A 22,337-nucleotide genomic window follows, 5' to 3' on the forward strand; every position below is an offset into this window, starting at 1 on the left:
TGTAGAATCGAAAGTAGCTCGATATCAAGACTTGAAATGGATCGATAGCAAGCACGCTTAGGGGGTAGTAATGGGCTCAAGATTTTGAACTAGAAAATCTGGGTCCTAAAAAGACCAGGCTCTAATCTTATATAATTTTGAACTAAATAATTTAAGAATTTTGTTGGACTGTGAAGATGTCACTAGGATCATGGCCCATTACCACCCCTAAGCAGGCTAGAGGAATCAGTTTAGCGAAGCTGTAACAGAGCAACAACACTGAGAATAGAAATAGACTACCAGAGCGAGGATCGCTGACCTAAGCAACATGTAGCCCGAAGGGGGCATACTCCCAGTCCTCCCCCAACCACCACCACACACACAACACCCACCCCACTAAGGCTGGGCATGATACCCGAAACCCGAATCCCGAACTCGAAAAACCTGAGCCCGAACCCGAAAAATCCGAGTCAAAAAAACCCGATCACTATTTCGGGTAGCAAGTCCCAGTACCCGAAATTATTACGGGTAATTTGGGTTTAGAAACCCGGTACCCAAACTTCAAAAAAAACCCGAATTCCAGGCAGGCCCAATAGCGCAGCACAGCAGCCCAACTATTTTCAACCCAGCCCACCGCCCCAGTAACCCTAGCCCCCCACGCAGCATCAGTCGCAGCCCCAGTTAGGCAGGGAGCCAGCCGCAACTCTCGTCCTCCCGTGAGTCCGTGACGGCGCATCTGGGACGGCGAAGCCAGCGCCCACCGGCCACCGGCGGAGCAAGTGTGCGACGGCCGACGGCATTGCTGTGCGTACTCCCGGCCTCCTCGTCAAGCTGTAGGCCAGCAGCGCTCATCTTCCCCATCGCCATCAGCATCGATCCGGTGCCCAATGTCTGCGCGCAGCAGCGCATCGCCATTGGTGGCCTTCCAGGGTACTAGGGAAGCTAGCTTATTCCTCCTATTCATTCTTGGCGTGGCATGGATTGATGATTAGCTTGTTTTTTATTTCTATATGTTAAAGACGCACCGCTCGGCGATCGGCGAGACGGTCCACGTCAGTGAAATTTTTTTTCACCGTCCGTTTCAAGATTTACAGCTATCTTCCTAAGAAGTTTAGGAAACCTAGCCGCCGCCTCCTTCCTTCCCCAATCACCCGCCGCCGCCGCCCGCCTGCCTGCCCCTCTTCCTTCCCCAAGCTCCCGCCGCCGCCTCCTGCCCCCTTCCTTTCCCACCGGAGCTGCCGCTTGCTTGAAGAGATGGGTAATCGCCCCCGTCACCGGTTACAGTCGACGTCCTCCGTTTGTACCATTCGCCGCCTCATACTGAAAGGCGGCGGCCTCGCTGTCCTCGGCTCCTCTGCTGAGGACGTCGCCGACGCCCTCCGCATCCAACGCCCCGAGCTCGGCCGCAAGAAGCTCAAACCCTTCATCGAACTAGTCCGCCGCGTCCTAGCCACCATCCCCTCTCCTGATGACTCCGCCAACCGCCGCTGCCAATATGCCCACGCCACCTCCTCCTCCACCACCTCCGTCGGAGATTCGGATGTCAAGTATGCCTCGCAAACGCCCAAACAGAACCCCTGCACTAACCAGCAGGTGGAGATTGAGACATATGACGGTGGGGGCGGCGGCAGCACTAACCAGCAGGAGACATCTGACGGTGGGGGCGGCGGCGGCGATGCTAAGCCAGAGGCTCCTGTCTCCTCCGAACAAGTCGTCAGTAGTGTGGACAAGTGGCCGAGTTTTGCTCATCTCGGCGGAATGGAGGAGGTGATTGAGAAGCTACTGGTGGAAGTGGTGGTGCCCCTGTGCTGTCTGGAGCTGCCACGTAACCTTGGGGTTAGGCCTGTTGCCGGGCTACTACTGCACGGACCGCCCAGTTGCGGGAAGACCACCCTTGTACATGCCATTGCCAATGAGACTGGTGTGCCCTTCTACAAGATCTCAGCCCCCGACATCGTGTCTGGGGTATCTGGTATGTTTTCAACTCTTTCCCATCACAGATTGGGAACGTATTTGGACATATAGTTTTGAACTAATGCATCATGTTTGATGCTGGAAATGATTAAAATGAGGGCAATGGTCAGTGGTAGACCTGCGATTTAGATGTTCTAGCTTCTGAAACCTTATAGTCTTCATTAGGTGCAATTTGACAAGGCTGCTCATTCTTTTCGTTGCTGTTTCTTCTGAAACCTTTTTCGTATGGTCTTCATTAAAAAGGTGTCTGCACAGTAATTAAAAAGGTGTCTGCACAGTAATTAAAAAGGTGTCTGCACAGTAATTAAAAAGGTGTCTGCACAGTAATTGTGTATGTTTGCTATGCATCATGTGCTTGAATTGCTTGAAAAGGATCTTTTTGTAATTATGAAAGGCTATATGTGTAATTATGATTTTATGCAAGGTCCTTTACATAGATATTTGGGAATATAGCTTTTGTGGAGGGTGTTTTTGTAAAATTTCAGTGCATTTAATGCATGGCAGCAAATTTTACTTTTAAGTCTATGTTTGAAGTGAATTTGCTTTGAAAAAGACAAAATTCCTAGAATTCAAAATCCCTTCAATGATTTTAATTTTAGCTCTTGTATCTTTGGTCAAATAAATTTTTACACAACATCAAAGTTGTAGATCTTGAAAAGTTGAACAACTTTCATGTTGGGCACTTTTTCATTTGAGCCCTATTTTAAAAGTTATCGCTGGTTTACAGTTTAGTCCCTGGAATTTTTGGAAATTGCAAAATCGCCCTTAACCCCATCTCCCACCTCCCTGCTCTGCTTCTCGCCGCCGTCCACCGACAGCGCCGCCCGCCGGCGCCTTCCCGGCCATTCCGGCCATTAATTCGGCGCGCGCTGGCACCCACGCGTCGCGGACGACCTCCTCCACCGCCCTCTAGCCTCGCGCTGGCCCTCTTCTTCCCGTGCCACGCGCCCCGCAGCTTCCAGAGCCGCCTCGACGGCCGCCACCGCGCCGCCGCCGTGGACAGCCCCGGGCAGAGCTCGCCGCCCTCTTCTAGCGAGCGCCCGAGCACTACACATACCCCAGGACTCGATTTCGTGCGTTCCTTTGCCCTCTCCTCGCTCCCACACCGCAGAACACAGCCGCCGCCCCGCTTGAACGCCGGCGAGCTCACCCCGCCGCGGAGCCGCCACCCTAGATCCGCTCCACCCTAATAGCCCCCACCATTAGCCGCGCCTCGTCCTGGCGCAACTCCCAGGCCGCTTCCCTTCGCCCAACCCTCACCGGAGCACCCTCGCCGTCGGTCGCCTCCGCCGCCGAGCCGCCCCGCTCCGTCGAGCCGCCGCTTCCGAGCCCCTCCCCGCACCCCAAGACCACCCTGTGGTGCGCCTTGAACCCGTGGAGCTCCCACATCCCTCCACCCTCGCCGCCGGTGAGCCCCTCGCCGGGAAACGGCCGGTCAACCGCCGCCTCCCCTCTCTGACCCGGCCAAGGGACCTCGGGTTGAAAAGAAAGAAAACCCAGGGGGTTATTTGAATAGGCCTAGACTCAGATGAATAGTGCCTTAGGGACTACTTTGTAATGATTTTCAGTGATCTTTGAAATTCAATATCAATTCGTAGAAAATTCATAAAATAGAAAATCTTGATGTTTTGGAATCCTCTTGAAGATCTCTATGCAGTAGAACCATAATATGTTAGGATTTAGTGGCAAGTTTTTGCTGTAGAATTTGATTTGTGTTACTAGTGCTTAAATATTAGTTGTTTTCATCTTTTTCTTAACTACTGTATAAAGCCATGTCTTGCAGTGAAACTTTTATGATGGTTCACCCTTGTAACACTAGCTTTGCTATAAAAATTTCATGATCAGTTCTGTGCTGTAGCTATTTATTTGATTTACTCCTTGTTTAATAGACTTTAATTATGATAAATAGTTTCTGTTCTTGATAAATCCTGATTTTATTCTTGAGTGTTCATCTGGAGTATATTAGCTTGTCAAGGAAGTTTGAGCTTCAGTTCATGGCTAGGTCAGGAGCTAAAAATAAATTTTGCTAATCTGTTGTCTGTTTTGTTTATTTGCTCATATTTATTTCTGTGTAGATAAAATCTTACAAAATTCACTGTAGTTAGTTCATTTCTGTATTAACGTCCTGTTAAATTTTGAGGTTCTTCTTTGTTCTAATTTGACCTGTATAATTCAAGTTTGTTCTATGTGCTGCCTGCATGAATGATTTGTTGTGATTAAATGGCTACATGTCTTGGCATGATTTTTTAGGGTTGGTTTATTTTTTCATGTTCTGTTTAGGGTAATTTTTGCTAAATTTATTGCTATTTGTGCCTTGAGTTAGTTATTTATTAGCAAACATGGAATTAATTGCTATAGGAATCAACCACCATTCATTTTATGAAGTTAGTATAACTTGCTTGTGCTGTTGATCATGATGCCTTGTATAGTTAAATTTGGTATTTAACTACTCTATAAACGATTGCCCATGTGTGTTTATAATACTGTTCTTGCATTACATGTAGACACGACTGCCTTATCGGACGGGACGTACGAGCTGATCCCGGAGTCTGACGGAGGTGATCTTGAAGCTCAAGTAAACACTGCTGAACTAACTGAAGCCCCGGACCAAAGTTCGGAAGAGCCTAGAGCTAAAATAGTTAGCAACTATCGAGAAGGCAAGCCCCGGACATAACCTATATTTCAAATTATTATCATTTAATGTTATTACTTACTTGTGCATTTACAGTTCTTAGGATTTGAATTGAAACCCTAGATGCATGATCCTAGAAACCTATATACTGAACACTAGACTTGAGTTCGACTACTGGCTAAGCTTATAGGACCGGTAAAAGTCGAGTGATTGCCTGTCACTCGCGAGCTTTATAGGAATTGCCTGTTTACTTTCTGTTGACAATATAAGGACGATGGACGGGGTTGTGATCGATATCATAACTTCATGTGAGACCCCGTCTGTGTTAATGAATTTTCTAAGGTCGCGGTGTGTGGTAGCGTTGGTTAAGTCTTTGAAAGTACTAGCCACATGCTGTCAATATGGTACGCGGCAAGCCTAGTAGCCGATTGGACCAGGGAGTGGATATACCTGACACTCTCTCTTAGGGATAGGTTTTATTTTTATGTTGCGCAACACTGCGGCTTCAAGGGACAAGGGTGGACCTCGTAGAAGGGTGGACCTTGGAGCCCTGTAGTCGGGGAGAGTGTTCCCATCCACAAGCCGGAAAGAAAGGTCAACAGTTGTTTGGGGATGACCCGACGGTGTTCCAGACGTGTGTGCTAGGTTATCCTTGCAAGGTTGAATTTCGATTCAGAATCGTCCGCCTCTCACGATGAAATGAGACTACTTGATCTCTTTGCCACACAGAGTAATAAGAGCAATATTATTATTTATCAATCTTGATGTTTGCTTAATTTTTTCTACCATGGTTGATTAGTAGCTGCTTACATAGAATGGTTAATCAACTAGAATCTTGAAAGCTAAAACTTGAAAGTAAGGACATACTCTTTATTGCTTTTCAGCAAAGGAAAACCAGAGCCTCACAAAACCTTGCATAGTCTAGCTAAAGTGGGCTACTTATACCCGTTGGCGGTTAAGTCTTGCTGAGTATTAGCATACTCAGCCTTGCTGTTGAACTCTCTTTCAGGTATGAGTTTTGAGGATCAGATCGCTAGCTTGACCTACCCTTGCTCGTTGCCTCCTGGCTGGTCCGTAGAGTGGGATACGTCTTCGACCGGCAATGACCTTGACGAGTGATACCATGCTTGGGCTAGCCTGGTATCCTTTTTGCGACGTGTTGTAGCCGTCATGTTTTATCTTCCGCTGTTTAAACTCTGAACTTACACTTATAGTTGGTATAACTGCTTTACTTAAGTTGGTTTTGTAATAATAGTTTGAACTGATTTGTAATCACTACTGAACTTGCCTGTGTTGTAAAATTTGTGGTTGTAATATCTCTGGACTCGCCTTCGTGCGGGGTATGCTTGTTCGATCCGAGAATCGGTGGTTGTATCGGGACGTTACCCGACAGACCAAGAATTGTTCCGTTTGAAGTGCGGTTAAGCTAATGTTGCCTTTATGGTGATGGCATGTGCACTTGAGCCGGGATAATTTAGGCGGTTCTGCCACAGCTGGTATCAGAGCTGCAAGCGTACATTAGAGGTATTGGAACCTTAAAAACCTTTTTTCCGTATAAAAGTGGAACCATAAAGAATTTCGGAAAACTACGTTGGATTCGTTAAGAGTTGTGCATAGAACGTAAAGTCCTAGGTAATTTACGGGAATTACTAGGTGGTTATTTATGTATGGTTTATGTTATCCGACTTCCAGCACTTTACATTTTGTTAAACCATACTCACAAGCAACTCTTAATTCTTGTAACGACGCACCTACGTTGAGGTAAGAAGGTAAGGATCCTCAGTCAGCTGAGGGAGTCTGACCTTCCCGTCGGTGATGCGAGCCGAACGCTGCCCTCAAGCAGTGGCTTACTTGAGGTGCTTCCAATATATCGACGATTAGTTGACTATATTGGAAGTAAAGTGTGCTCAGTCAGCTGAGGGAGTCTGACCTTCCTGTCGGTGATGCGAACCGAACGCTGCGCTCAAGCAGTGACCTACTTGAGCTGCTGCCAATATACCGACCTTGGTCGACTATATTGGGAGTAAAGGGACTTGTGAATACGCCTCTGAGTAGCGTATGTTAACGTTGGCCATACGGCGGGAATTGTATGGCTGCCGCTTCTATAGTGAGCGGTAATGTTTGGGAATGCTTTCATGGGTGCTGGCATGAAAGGTTCATTGGATATATATATGTTCTGTCAATCTTCTGCAGGTACACTAACAGCGATTTGATAAGATAAGAACGGTTAGAATGTATCGACTAGCTATATAGGGAGAGCCGTATCTATGTTATACCACCGTGCTAACTACGTAAGTCCAACGATAGTTGGCAATTGTTTTTCTTGTGAGGACGAACAGGACGTGCATGCATATTTGGTTAATGTTCTAATTGATTCCTAGTCTTTGAAGTTGTTACATGATCTTTTTAAGGAATTCCTAGTATGAATCCTCATAGATAAGTGTTAGTGTGCTTAAACTATAAGTGGATTAGATTTTGATTTTAGAAGCATGCTTGTTAAATGCTTAGGTTTCTTTGGATGAAAACTATGGTTTTGAGTCATGCCTTCATTCTAAGCCCCATCTTGTTGTTGCAAGGATCTTTTCATTTCCGTAGAATCTCAAATGATGAACCAGTACCGATTGTGGTTTATTATTCTTTGAGTTTGGAACCATATCATCTTTTGATTTAGAATCATATTTGTTTTTCCACAGTCTTCTTAAAGCTTTATTTGAGAAGTCTTGAGATAATCACATTACTCACATTTGAATCCTTTTTTATTCAGATGGCGACTTGTTCCCAGGTCTTTTGGGATAAGGAGGGAAATGCTCATACCGACTGTCTGTACTGGGAGGGTTTTCCGAGGATTCTTTGGGATTCACTTCGTATCTTCCACTACCCAGATCCACCCCAGTACACGGGACGCCAGTTTTCTGAGGATGGAATTAAGAAGAACAGAGTTACGATGACCATTCCTCAGCACCCCACCTTGGAGTGGCCACCGATTGAGATTGAGGTGATTGGGTACCGTCTTGTGGATGCTTTTGAGAAAGCAGCTCTCAACGCTATCACCACTTTTTGTGAGCACCATCCCGAGGAGGTAGCTGCATATCCTATTGGTTTGTTTCCAGCAGTCAGTGCTGGTAATGCAGAGTGGCTGTTCAGGGTCACACACTTTGGGCACTTGATTGGAGATGTAGCAGATGAGACTATCGAGGCAGTAGTCAGATATATGAATGCTCAGTCTCACTACCAGATACTTCAGCAGCGACACATGGACCAGGTGATAGACTTGGCCCAGAGTTTTCAGCGAGGCCTTCGTTTGAGGGATACTCAGATTCAGGGACTTCAGGATGCCATTGCTGGGAGGGATCTGGCCATTGCACAGTTTGAGCATCAGGCTATGGAGCATGGTGCTGAGATAGAGCAGCACAACATAGTTATTGGTTTTCTTCAGGGACAGGTGAATGAGCTTCAAGCAGATTGGGCTGATGCTTTAGCACATGTTGGTATGCTCCAGGAGCAACTAGATGCCCCAGCTGAGCCTGCAGCAGCAGATGAGGACCCCGAGGAGATTGAGGGAGTTTCTGATCTAGATTCAGAGCACGCACTTGCTGAGCCTAACCCTCAGCCGGACGACTCTTCTTCCGGCAGTGCCTCCTCTGTGGGCAACCTCGACGACTTCTAGGCGCCTTAGACTAGTCCTAGATAGTTCGTGTTTTCTCTTGTTGTAGCATATGTATATAGGGAAGATGATTTTGTAAAATAGCCCTAGGGAGGAGTACCACTTGTTGTATGATATGTGGTAGGGGTGAGTGATGTTAGGTTGTAAGAAAAATGCTGCTTTGAATGTAATATAAGTAGCAACTACCAGTTTGGAAATCAGGATCTTCCGACTTACCAAATCTCTTTATTTGTGCATTTTTACGCCGTTTGATGAATACTAAAGATGTTGCAAATTTTGTGCCATGTGTGCTCATCAAATGTTAGCCTGTTGAATCTGTGAGAATAAATTTTAGTCCAATCCCTTCTATGATCTCTGTCGTTTAGCAGCATAGCACATAGCGATGAAGAACGAATTGATAGATTATTTTCTTTACCCTTTGCTCTCAGCATTGAGTATCAATACGATGGAGCCTGAAGCTATCTAACAGCTGACCTGTTCTGAGTGTTGTGGGTTGCACAGTTATGTGTTGTGCATATTGTGCTACACCGCATCTAGTTAAATTTTGCTGATTTTGTTTTATCCAATGTATGATCATTGCACGTGCCATTGATTTTGGAAGCGAGAAATATGTATCTAATGGATGTCTTCCATAATTACAGATGGTTGGTCATACTCGCGGAACGCCTGATGGCTTCGGTTGTGAAGCTGGCAGTGGATCTCAGCAACCACCGCCACCCCCGTCGAATCTGGCCGAGTTAATGGCCATGCAAACCGAATTGCTTCGCCAGCTAGTCCAAGGGCAACAAAATCAGCCACGCCAATAGTATGGAGGGCGGGAGGCACAACCAGCGGGTTACTAGGAATTCTTTGGTACCCAACCTCCGCTTTTCAGCAAAGCTGATGACCCACTGGACGCCGATGCTTGGCTCCGTACAATCAATTCCAAGTTTGCTTTGTTAGCAGTACCGTGTGTAGATGCAAACAAGGCCCACTTTGCCGCTCAGCAACTTCGTGGTCTTGCACGTATATGGTGGGATAATTATTGTGCAATGCAGCCTGCTGAACATATTATATCGTGGGAGGAATTCAGAACTGCCTTCAGATCACATCATATTCCTGAGGGACTAATTGAAAGAAAGTTGAATGAGTTCTTGGCTCTAGATCAGGGAACCCGCACTGTTCTACAATATGCACAGACCTTCAGTCATCTGTGCCAGTATGCGGGCCATCATGCTGATACGGATGCCAAGTGAAGCGTCCCCTCATAAGAGAAGACTTAAATGTGATACAAAACATCAGTCCCAGGAGGCTGATGCCACATTTATTACATCAGATGGTTCAAAACCTTACAAACCTTGGCGGACACTCGATACAGATGATAATAATAATTAACCAGGTTACGACATAACACCAGACCGCGAACCACATAGGGTCTACTACGGGCTCAGAGTACTGCGACAGCGGAGGCATCTCAACAGGGCCGGTTCCACAGGCAAGGTTGGGTGTAGAACGATAACCCTACTCGGCGTCGTCTGGTACGAAGTCCGGGTCTTCTTCTGTAAAAAGTAAGAGTGGGGTGAGTACAAACGTACTCAGCAAGTCCAACCACACCCACGGAGGGGGTTATAACAGAATAATATGCATAGGTAAATCAAGGATAAGGTTACGGTTTAATTTGTAGAAAAACGACATTTTATGCAGGGGTTTATTTTACGAAAAACCTTTTAGAAATCAGTTTTTGCAGTAACACAGAGTTCAGGTTTTAAAACTGCTACCGGACTCCCCGTCCGTCGTAGCACACGGCACAACTGCCGGAACCAATTCCAAAACAACTCACACCAGCCCATCCCAAAGAAACACTAGTTATGTGACCACACCATAACTCGCCCAATACCGTGGGCACGGACTATTCGAATAGATTCTTAACTCTGCAGAGGTGTGCAACTTTACCCACAAGTAGGATACCACAACTCGAACACCGTCGTGTCGGTGTAGATCCCAACATAGCCATTACCCACCATAGCTAAGCCTGACTAGCCATCACGGGATGCACCAAGGGGTCATCGACCATTCACTTAGGTATAACCGGGCATAAGTCCCTCTGGGCTTATCCCTTCTCCTTAGTCACCCGCTGCTCTCAGCTCTCCTGACGGCTATCACACCAACTAGTGGGGTTTATGCTACGCCGTTGCCCATACAACGGTCGAGTGGTTTGCACGATAGTGGAGTTAGGTGAGATGACACACCAACACGGTCCTTAAACGCGACAAGATGGATATCTCCCTTCTTTGCCCTGCCACACAGGCATAAGCACACCAATCGGCAAATCGCACAGAAATGCCGTCCATCTCGCCCATACTCATCTTTCGAAAATCCACATTTTATCCCTTCCCACACGCACACATTTTCTTTATAAATCCAATAGTATTATGAGTAAAGTCCTAAGCATTCTAATATCGATTAACGTCCAAACAAAATCAGACATTAATCTAGGTGGTCAAGGAATGGTCGTCACAAATCAAGGGGTGGCTATCCAACCGTGTTTTCATGCAAGTAAGACTTATGCAATTTATAAAACAGGCCATTGGGTTGTGTTTATAGAAAACTAGGACCGAAACATGCATCAAAGGATGGGATTGAACTTGCCATCTTCGTAGCCTTCGGGGAGGTCCTGTCCTTCGGGCTCGGGGTCGTGGAACTGGTCCTCGTTCTCCTGCTCACAGTACGGCTCGTTGACGGGTTCTCCTTCGTTCACTCCGTGGTCTACAGCGCACACAAACAAGCACACAATCAAAACACAGAAAATAAAGATTTGTCGTCGAGCTCGAAACGGGGACACATAAAATATAGGGTATGGAGTGATATTTTTGGGTGTGCTTCTAAGGGTATTGCCAAAACTTTATTAGAAATGGCATGGTCGGATTTGGAGGCACTCGGAAAATTTTTGATGCATGAAATGATAGGTTAAGGAGGCATTTAAGGGCTGAACCGTGGTTAGGGAGAGTCTAAAATAGGATGAGCGGGTAGTATATGACTTTATAGGAATTTAGGGAAAAGAATCAATGGAATCGGAGTTTATATGTGTGAGATATGGCTGTATAGTGTGTAGCTATTATTTAATTCCGAAAATGATTTGGAGCCTAGCTTGCACGGGATTGGCAGGGGTGGGTTTTGATTTTGCTTGTGGCTCTCGAACTGGCGCATGGGCTGCTGGTTTGGGCTCTTGTGTTTAGTGGGCTGGTACTTGGTTTACTTAATAGGCTTGCCAGTCCAAACAAAACAGGGTGGGAGAGAGAGTCACGGGAACGAACAGGGACTTCGTCCCCGTTTTCCCGATGCCGCCATGGCAGCCTGCCCGAGCTCTCTGAGCTCCACGGGAACGGCGCTACAGGCCTCCATTCTCGAAGCCAAGGGTATGGTGAGAGAGAGGAGGGCAAGGGGGTTCAATCTTGGGGCTTCCCGACGGGGGTTGCTGTTGAAGAAGGAGGGCGCCACGGGCGGCCATGGATGGCAGCCTGCGAGCTCGTGGGGAGCTCTGCTTGGGCAACGAGAGGGTTAGGCACGGCTTGGGTGAGGTAGAGGAGGGTATAGGGGCGCTCACCGTCGAAGCAATCGAGCTGCGATGGCCTCGCGGAGGAGATGGACGAGGGTGCTCTGCTTTTGGGGAAGAAACAGAGGAGCGAGTGAATTGGAGCGGCGGCGGCGCTGGCTACTCCGGTGGCGGTGTTAGTGAGCTCGGGGAGGGTGGCACGGGGTGGTGAAGCGGCGTCGGGGTGCCTTTTATAGGCGAGCTAGGTCGGTTGAGGGCAGGGCGCGCCGGCGAGCGGCGACACGGGCGCTGTGCAGCACTGGCGGCGCGTCAACGGCGGGGCGCGCTTGCGTGCGGGCGACGAGGTGATGCGACGCCTCGGCGCAGGCGTCAACCGTCGCAGGCGGCGCTGTGCGGAGGTCGCCGGTGCTGTGGGCGAGTACGGGCGAGCGGGACCGGCGGCGTGGTTCGGTCGGCGCCGCGGCGTGGCGTGGGCGCGCGCACGGCTCGGGTCGCGGGGCAGCCTTGTAACGCGTGGGAACAGGGAGTAGGGAGGTGGTGGTGTGAGCACTCACGGGCGGCGGCGTGGCTCGTCTCCGCGGCCGGTGTTGTGGTGAGCCCCGGGCCTGCGTGTGCGCGGGCGTTCGCGTGGGCACGCCCCGGGGGCGGTGTGCGCGGTGAGCAGCGGGCGGCCGGGGCGCGGGACTGCCCCTGCGGGCGCGTGCGGCCGGGGCAGCGTCGAGCTGGTGCGGCCGAGCGGAGCGAGCGCGCGTGCGGAGCAGAGCGACCGGGAGCGGGGAGGGGCAGTGCGGCCGGGCGGCGCACGGGAGCAGAGAGGGAGGGGGCCGAGCGCACGGGGTAGGAGGAAGGAGAGAGAGAAAAGAAAAGAGAAAAAGAAAATGGGAAAAAGAAAAGAAAAAGAGAGAGAGGAAGGGCGGGATTCGCGCCGACGCGATGCGCCCCGGCCTGCCACGCGCGACGGTCGCGTGCGTCGAGTGCAGGCGGGATTCGCGGCGTGGTCTACGGCTGGTCGGCCACGCGCGCGTCGCGCGCAGAGGAGGATGGGACAACGGGTGTTCGGGACAGAGAAATGATCTCGGGATTTGGGGTTTAGGGATTTAGAAGGATCTCGAGCTCAACGACGAAACACAACTTTAGCGCATGATTTATTTTAGTCAATTTTCGGGATGTTACAAACCTACCCCACTTAAAATGAATCTCGTCCTCGAGATTCGACTGGTTCCTAAATAGGTGGGGAAATTCCTTCTTCAGAGCATCTTCGCGTTCCCACGTAGCTTCTTTTACTCCGTGTCTGCTCCACTGAACTCTGCAAATCCGTACTTCGGAGTTTCTGGTCCTTCTAGTGACGGTGTCTAGAATCTTGACCGGTACTTCTTGATACCGCAAGTCTGGCTGTAGATCTATTGTTTCAACCGGCACATGCTCTGCCTCGGGTACCCTCAAACACCTTCTTAATTGCGAGACATGAAAGACGGGGTGGATGTCCGACATTTCCTCCGGTAGCTCTAGGCGATATGCTACTGTCCCAACTTTCTTTAGAACTTGGTATGGTCCAATGTATCGGGGAGCCAACTTTCCTTGTACCTGGAATCTTCGGGTCCCTCGAATGGGTGATACCTTGAGATACACAAAATCTCCTGGGTTGAAACTTATTTCCCGTCTTTTCTTGTCGGCGTAGCTCTTCTGTCGGGACTGGGCCGCTTTTATCTTTTCTCGAATCTCGGCGACTCTTTCTTCGGCTTCTTTTATGAGTGCGGGGCCGACTAGGGCACGTTCTCCAACTTCTGACCACATCAGAGGGGTTCTGCATTTTCTTCCATAGAGAGCTTCAAACGGTGACATGCCCAAGCTTGCTTGGTACCCGTTGTTGTATGAGAACTCGGCATACGGTAAGCTTTGTTCCCAATCTTTGCCATAAGTGAGAACACACGCTCTCAGCATATCTTCCATAATCTGATTCACCCTTTCCGTCTGACCATCCGTCTGCGGATGATAAGCGGAACTAAAGTCCAGCTTGGTGCCCATGGCTTTATGCAAACTCTTCCAAAATCTTGAGGTGAACTGGGTCCCTCTATCTGAAACGATTCGGCTGGGCACACCATGCAATTTCACTATGTTCTCTATATAGAGCTTAGCTAGCTTCTCCCCGTCATAGTTGGTCCGTACGGGTATGAAGTGAGCTGATTTAGTAAGGCAATCCACTATTACCCATATGGAGTCATGTCCTTTCTGGGTTCTGGGCAAGCCCACTACAAAATCCATTCCTACTTCATCCCATTTCCAAACCGGAATGGGTAGGGGTTGCAACAATCCTGCCGGCTTCTGGTGTTCAGCTTTAATTCTTTGGCAAGTATCGCAATGGGCGACGAATCGTGCAATATCTGCCTTCATCCCATTCCACCAATATTTCTGTTTTAAGTCCATATACATTTTGGTGGATCCTGGGTGGATGGAGTAGGCTGAGTTGTGGGCTTCATCCATGATTATCTGCCTGAAATCTCCTTTCTGGGGCACACAAATTCTGTCTTTATACCACAACGTTCCCTTATTATCAACTCGAAAGTCTGGGGCCTTATTTTCTCCGGTTTGCCTCCGGATTTCCATCAGCCCCTTGTCCGATTTTTGGGCTTTCCTGATTCTTTCTTCTAGAGTGGATTGAACGTTCAGCACTTGGCTGGAACCTCGAGGGACAATGTGCACATTTAATCGTGCCATTTCCTCTCGTAAATGGTCATTCTTGGGCCCGTAGGATTTCCGACTTAGGGCATCGGCTACTACATTGGCTTTACCTGGGTGATAATGAATTTCCAAATTATAATCTTTGACTAATTCCAGCCATCTTCTCTGCCTCAGGTTTAGGTCTGGTTGGGTGAAGATATACTTCAGACTTTTATGATCGGTAAAGATTTCGCACTTATTTCCAATCAAATAGTGCCTCCAGATCTTAAGTGCGTGCACTACGGCTGCAAGCTCCAAATCATGAGTCGGGTAATTTTGCTCATGAGTCCTGAGCTGACGGGAAGCATATGCAACGACTTTCCCATCTTGCATCAGCACACAACCCAATCCTTATCGGGACGCATCACAATAGATGACAAAATCCCGATGAATATCCGGCAGGGTTAGCACTGGGGCTGTCGTCAATCTTCGCTTCAAGTCCTGGAAACTTCTTTCACACGACTCCATCCAGGTGAATTTCTTCTCTTTCTTGAGCAGCTCTGTCATGGGCCGGGCTATCTTAGAAAATCCCTCAATAAATCTCCGATAGTACCCAGCTAATCCGAGGAAACTCCTGATCTCACTGACATTGGTTGGTTGCTGCCAGTTGGATACTGCTTCGACCTTCTCGGGGTCTACTGCCACTCCTTCTGCGGTCAAAGTATGACCAAGGAAGGCTACTTTCTCCAGCCAGAACTCGCACTTGCTGAATTTGGCGTATAACCTATGCATTCTCAGCTTCTCTAGAACTACCCTCAGGTGTTGCTCGTGCTCCTGAATACTCTTTGAGTAAATAAGTATGTCGTCAATGAAGACTACGACAAACTTATCTAGCTCGTCCATAAACACTTTGTTCATGAGGTTCATGAAATAGGCCGGTGCATTTGTCAGTCCGAAAGACATCACTGTGAACTCAAACTGTCCGTATCGGGTGACAAAGGCTGTCTTCGGGATGTCGCTTTCCCTAATCTTGAGCTGAAAATATCCGGACCTTAGGTCAATCTTGGAAAAGTACTTGGCTCCTTTTAACTGATCAAAGAGATCATCGATCCTGGGAAGGGGGGTACTTATTTTTGATAGTGACTTCGTTTAGTGCCCGGTAGTCTACACACAACCTCATACTTCCGTCCTTCTTCTTGACGAATAGAACCGGGGCTCCCCAAGGTGACGAACTTGGCCTGATAAAGCCAATCCGTTGTAGTTCCTCTAGTTGTTTCTTTAATTCTGCCAACTCGGAGGCTGCCATCCTATATGGTCTCTTGGCTATGGGGGCGGTTCCAGGAACAAGATCAATGACAAATTCTACGTCCCTATCTGGTGGCATACCGGGAAGTTCTTCGGGAAAGACATCGGGGTACTCATTCACTACAGGGACTTCATCCAAGTTCTTGGCTTCCATACTGAATATCATCGGGTTTGCTCCGCTTTCCCGGGTGTGACAGGTCACTCGGACTCCCTCTGGGTTTGTCAGATGTACTACCTTGTCCGTACAACCTATGAGGCCATTGTGTTTGCTTAGCCAGTCCATTCCGAGGATCACATCTATCCCTTCTGACTTAAGTACTACTAGGTCTGCTAAAAACTCTACCCCACTTAAATTGATCCTTACCCGTAGACAACCCAGTTGACACCTGATGTCTCCTCCGGGCGTCCGGGTTAATAGGGGTGTTTTTAGTAGTACCGTAGGTATTTTATGTTTCTCCACAAAACTCGAAGATATGAATGAGTGTGATGCTCCAGAATCAAACAGTACTGTTGCAAGAGTTGAGCTGACTAGGTACTCACCGAGTACTACGCCCTGGGCTCCTTGAGCTTCCTGTGCGTCGATGTGGTTGACACGGGCTCGTCCAAAAGACTGCTGAGGTTGCCTCTGCTGGTTGTTGTTGTTGTTGCTGTTGCCGCGGAGGGGTACTCGGTTGGCACCGGTCAGCACTGGCTTGGGTCCGTTCACTGTGTTGGAGAAAGCTGAAGTAGCTGGCTTGTTCTTGGCATAAGGGCAGTCGGCGATGAAATGCCCTGTCTCTCGGCAGTTGAAACAGGCCCTCACATTGCTGTTGTTATTGGTGACCTGGCTTGCATTACTCTGAGGGGCCCTCATGGTGTTCTGGCTCCTGGGCTGGGTGTTAGAGGCCCGTGGTCCTATCACTTGAGACTGAGTTTTGTACTGCATTGACGCTTGGGACCTTGGTGCGTTGTAGCTGTAGCTTCTAGGCTTCTGAAAACGATCTTGCTGGCGTGACTTACTCTCCAGGAACTTGCGCTTGTTCTCTTTTCTTTCCTCAATCTTAGCCCTCTCAGTGAGGATTGCCTTGTTCATCAAGGTGTTGAAATCAGGGTAGATTTGAGGAGTGAGCAGGGTCCTGAGTTCTGGGTTTAGTCCCTTCTTGAACATGTCCTGCTTCTTCTCGTCGTCGTTCACTTCATCTGGCGCATATCGAGACAGCTCCATAAACTGGTGAGTATATTCTTCCACCGACATACTCCCCTGCTGAAGTGCGCGGAACTCATCTGCCTTGCGCTTCATGGTGGCCGAGGGGATGTGATAACGGCGGAACTCCCTCACGAATTCATTCCAGGTGATGGTGGAGGCATCTCTGGCAGCAGCGCAGTAATTCTCCCACCAGGCTAAGGCAGTCCCGGTGAGTTGATGTGCAGCCAGAAGAACTTTATCTCGATCCTGGCACCCAAATGGCTCGAGCTTCCTCTGGATCACGCGGAGCCAGTCATCTGCATCCAAGGGGTTGCTGGATCCGGCAAAAGTGGGTGGCTTGGCCCTCAGAAAAGCTGTCAGCTTGTCATTAAAGGTCTGCTCTCGTGGCTGCCTGTTCACTAGAGCATTGGCCAGTGTCTCCAGTATGAGAGTCTGGTTATGGATTACTTGTGCCAGGTCCACGAAAGGTGGTGGTGGTGGTGGTGGCAGCTGTGCACCATGATTTTCTCCTCTGCCCTGACTCACTTCTTGTTCTTCCTGAGGATGGTTTTGCCCATCAGGGTGTACTCCTGCATCAGCAGCTGCAGGGTCCCTGACGCGGGAGGCCCTTGTGAAGCTCCGGGAAACCATCTGCAGATTGGGTAGGGTTTTTGTGAGCTTGGGATTAGGTGATGTTTAAGTTGTTTAACTCGTATTTTTGAAAAGGCAGAATTAACCTTCTGCCGAAGGGCACACACAACAAGCACACAACAAGGCAAACAAGCAACCTTCACTAAAGCAAGGCAGGGTACAACACGGGAACACGACTAGAACGCGTACTACACGTCTGGGTACACAACTTTAAAAGAAAAAGGGGCACAGCACTTCTTCGGACCACACGGCTTCATTCCTTGTCGGTTGCTCGCGCTTCAGGCAGACTCATTGGCTTGTGTGGGTTCCTCCCTCGGAAAGGAACTCACGTCCTCCGGGGAAAGGAGTGGTCCTGGCTCTCCGTCCTCTAGACCTCCGTTTTCCCGGGGTTGCGTTGCGGCTTCTCTTGCGGCGGTGGCCGTAGACCTTCCAGGGTTCTCGGGTGGGGCTAGTGGGTTTCCAACGAGTGGTCCCCATCCTATGACGGGCGTTCCGAGCAGAACATGGTCTTCTCCTATTGTCGGGACTGGGGTTCCACTACTAGTCCATTCTTGCATACGCCGGTCTCGGGCTTGCCTGAGGCTCTCCTGAGCAACTGCTTCACTGCTGACCGCTGCTGCGGCTCTTGCCTCGGCTTGGACTGCTCGGATCTGCTGCAGTCTTAGTGCGAGCTCTGCTTGCTCGGCTCGATGGGTCTGTTCCCTCAGCAAGTTGGCTTGCTCGTCGAAGAGCTGATCCAAGGAGGCTAGGTAGGTAGCTACTTGGTACAGGAGGACTTCTTCATGGCGGCGCCGTTCCAGGCTTCTCATTCGAGCTTCCCAAACTGGTGTCCTGATGGCTGGTGGGAAGAACCTCATTGGTGTGGGGGTGAGGTGTCCTTCGAAAATCCAGCACAGATAACGAAGTGCTTTCCTGACGGCTAGGGGATAGGTGTCCTGGTGCCTAAACCCTGTAGCAGTCACTCGCCATGACAGGATGTCGGGGTAGCGGTCACTTCTGGCGACGACTAGGATCACCCTGCAGCGGAGAGTGCCATGATGCTCGTACTCTCTGCTGTAGTACCTTGGGCGTTCCGTGACGCCAAGGCTCTCCAGGGCGTTGATCAAGAGGCTGGGGAAGCCAGGTGCAGCTTGGCAGTCGCCCTGGGTCCATCCTTCCTCAGCCATCTGAAAACAAAGATATGGTGAAAAACTTGCACAATTATTTGAGGTACACAAAGGGGTAGATGATTTTTATTTATGGCGTCATGGGGGGTACAACATCATGGGTACATGATTATTATTAGAGCAAAGGTTCTAGCTTGGAGACAACTCCTATCATGGAGACTCTTCCTCGATCCTAAGAGGGCGTTTCTTCAGTGGGAGATGCTGATCCATCATGTCATCCTCGGTCTGAGTTCCTTTATCCCAGTGGGTCTCTTCAGGTTCTTCTTCTTCAGTTTGAGTTCCAACATCCCAATGGGTTTCCATGGGCTCTTCCTCTTCGGCCTGAATGCCTACATCCCATTGAGCCTCTTCGGGTTCTTCTTCTGCGTCTTCTTCTATCCATCCGCCTATTCCCCAGCGAGTCTCGTACCTCCGCATACGAGCTTGGAGAGCGGCTAGCGAGTCCTCGGCGCGTGTGGCTCTTGCCCGCTGTTCTTCCAGTTCTTCCTCTTTTTCATCCATTTGGACTTGGAGGGCGGCTAGGGAATACTCGGCATGGAAAGTCCTCGACCGTTGTTCCTCCATCCCCTGGGTTGCTTTTTCTGCTCTGTGGACCTGCTGTTTCAGTTGTGCTGCTTGCTCGCGATAGAGCTCATCCAGGCCGGTGAGATAGATGGACAGGTGAGAGACCGTGTCTTCCAGGTCTTCTTCTTCTCTTCCAAGTCTTCTCATCCTGGCAATCCATGTGTGTCCTCTTCCTTCAGTCGGCGGGAAAAATCCCATAGGAGTACGCTGGAGGTGATGCCTGTAGATCACACGCAGACGCCTCAGGGCTTTGCGGGCGGCTTTCCGATAGGTGTCCGGGAAACGAAAACCAGTGGTGGAGATGAACCAAGGGTCCACATCTGGGTAGCGGGTACTCCTTGCCATGAAGATCATCAGGTCACACCGAAGAGTGCCCTTGGAGTCGTACTCCCGGTAAAGAAACTCTGGCGGATCCACAACTCCAATGCGTTCCAGGATGAGTATCAACAACTTAGGAAGGCCGGGCTCTGCGAAACAGATTCCGCCGATCCATCCATCGTCAGCCATCTGGAACAGGGCAAGAACCAAAGGTAAGTGTTTGTGTGAGGAAAGGATTAAGGATAGAAAAGCCCTAAGGTGATAGGTCCTGAAAACGGGTTTCGCTCCTAGGGTCACGTCCTACGGCCAACCTACGGCTCTGATACCACCTGAAGCGTCCCCTCATAAGAGAAGACTTAAATGTGATACAAAACATCAGTCCCAGGAGGCTGATGCCACATTTATTACATCAGATGGTTCAAAACCTTACAAACCTTGGCGGACACTCGATACAGATGATAATAATAATTAACCAGGTTACGACATAACACCAGACCGCGAACCACATAGGGTCTACTACAGGCTCAGAGTACTGCGACAGCGGAGGCATCTCAACAGGGCCGGTTCCACAGGCAAGGTTGGGTGTAGAACGATAACCCTACTCGGCGTCGTCTGGTACGAAGTCCGGGTCTTCTTCTGTAAAAAGTAAGAGTGGGGTGAGTACAAACGTACTCAGCAAGTCCAACCACACCCACGGAGGGGGTTATAACAGAATAATATGCATAGGTAAATCAAGGATAAGGTTACGGTTTAATTTGTAGAAAAACGACATTTTATGCAGGGGTTTATTTTACGAAAAACCTTTTAGAAATCAGTTTTTGCAGTAACACAGAGTTCAGGTTTTAAAACTGCTACCGGACTCCCCGTCCGTCATAGCACACGGCACAACTGCCGGAACCAATTCCAAAACAACTCACACCAGCCCATCCCAAAGAAACACTAGTTATGTGACCACACCATAACTCGCCCAATACCGTGGGCACGGACTATTCGAATAGATTCTTAACTCTGCAGAGGTGTGCAACTTTACCCACAAGTAGGATACCACAACTCGAACACCGTCGTGTCGGTGTAGATCCCAACATAGCCATTACCCACCATAGCTAAGCCTGACTAGCCATCACGGGATGCACCAAGGGGTCATCGACCATTCACTTAGGTATAACCGGGCATAAGTCCCTCTGGGCTTACCCCTTCTCCTTAGTCACCCGCTGCTCTCAGCTCTCCTGACGGCTATCACACCAACTAGTGGGGTTTATGCTACGCCGTTGCCCATACAACGGTCGAGTGGTTTGCACGATAGTGGAGTTAGGTGAGATGACACACCAACACGGTCCTTAAACGCGACAAGATGGATATCTCCCTTCTTTGCCCTGCCACACAGGCATAAGCACACCAATCGGCAAATCGCACAGAAATGCCGTCCATCTCGCCCATACTCATCTTTCGAAAATCCACATTTTATCCCTTCCCACACGCACACATTTTCTTTATAAATCCAATAGTATTATGAGTAAAGTCCTAAGCATTCTAATATCGATTAACGTCCAAACAAAATCAGACATTAATCTAGGTGGTCAAGGAATGGTCGTCACAAATCAAGGGGTGGCTATCCAACCGTGTTTTCATGCAAGTAAGACTTATGCAATTTATAAAACAGGCCATTGGGTTGTGTTTATAGAAAACTAGGACCGAAACATGCATCAAAGGATGGGATTGAACTTGCCGTCTTCGTAGCCTTCGGGGAGGTCCTGTCCTTCGGGCTCGGGGTCGTGGAACTGGTCCTCGTTCTCCTGCTCACAGTACGGCTCGTTGACGGGTTCTCCTTCGTTCACTCCGTGGTCTACAGCGCACACAAACAAGCACACAATCAAAACACAGAAAATAAAGATTTGTCGTCGAGCTCGAAATGGGGACACATAAAATATAGGGTATGGAGTGATATTTTTGGGTGTGCTTCTAAGGGTATTGCCAAAACTTTATTAGAAATGGCATGGTCGGATTTGGAGGCACTCGGAAAATTTTTGATGCATGAAATGATAGGTTAAGGAGGCGTTTAAGGGCTGAACCGTGGTTAGGGAGAGTCTAAAATAGGATGAGCGGGTAGTATATGACTTTATAGGAATTTAGGGAAAAGAATCAATGGAATCGGAGTTTATATGTGTGAGATATGGCTGTATAGTGTGTAGCTATTATTTAATTCCGAAAATGATTTGGAGCCTAGCTTGCACGGGATTGGCAGGGGTGGGTTTTGATTTTGCTTGTGGCTCTCGAACTGGCGCATGGGCTACTGGTTTGGGCTCTTGTGTTTAGTGGGCTGGTACTTGGTTTACTTAATAGGCTTGCCAGTCCAAACAAAACAGGATGGGAGAGAGAGTCACGGGAACGAACAGGGACTTCGTCCCCGTTTTCCCGATGCCGCCATGGCAGCCTGCCCGAGCTCTCTGAGCTCCACGGGAACAGCGCTACAGGCCTCCATTCTCGAAGCCAAGGGTATGGTGAGAGAGAGGAGGGCAAGGGGGTTCAATCTTGGGGCTTCCCAACGGGGGTTGCTGTTGAAGAAGGAGGGCGCCACGGGCGGCAATGGATGGCAGCCTGCGAGCTCGTGGGGAGCTCTGCTTGGGCAACGAGAGGGTTAGGCACGGCTTGGGTGAGGTAGAGGAGGGTATAGGGGCACTCACCGTCGAAGCAATCGAGCTGCGATGGCCTCGCGGAGGAGATGGACGAGG

General features: G+C 49.2%; 1 pseudogene; it reads left to right on the top strand.

The window, feature by feature from the left end:
- Positions 1 to 644: 644 nt before the first annotated feature.
- Positions 645 to 22,337, top strand: part of LOC120649326 — a 33,952-nt pseudogene continuing 12,259 nt past the window's right edge.

This window comes from Panicum virgatum, chromosome 1K (assembly GCF_016808335.1).
Source record: "Panicum virgatum strain AP13 chromosome 1K, P.virgatum_v5, whole genome shotgun sequence".
NCBI lineage: Eukaryota > Viridiplantae > Streptophyta > Magnoliopsida > Poales > Poaceae > Panicum > Panicum virgatum.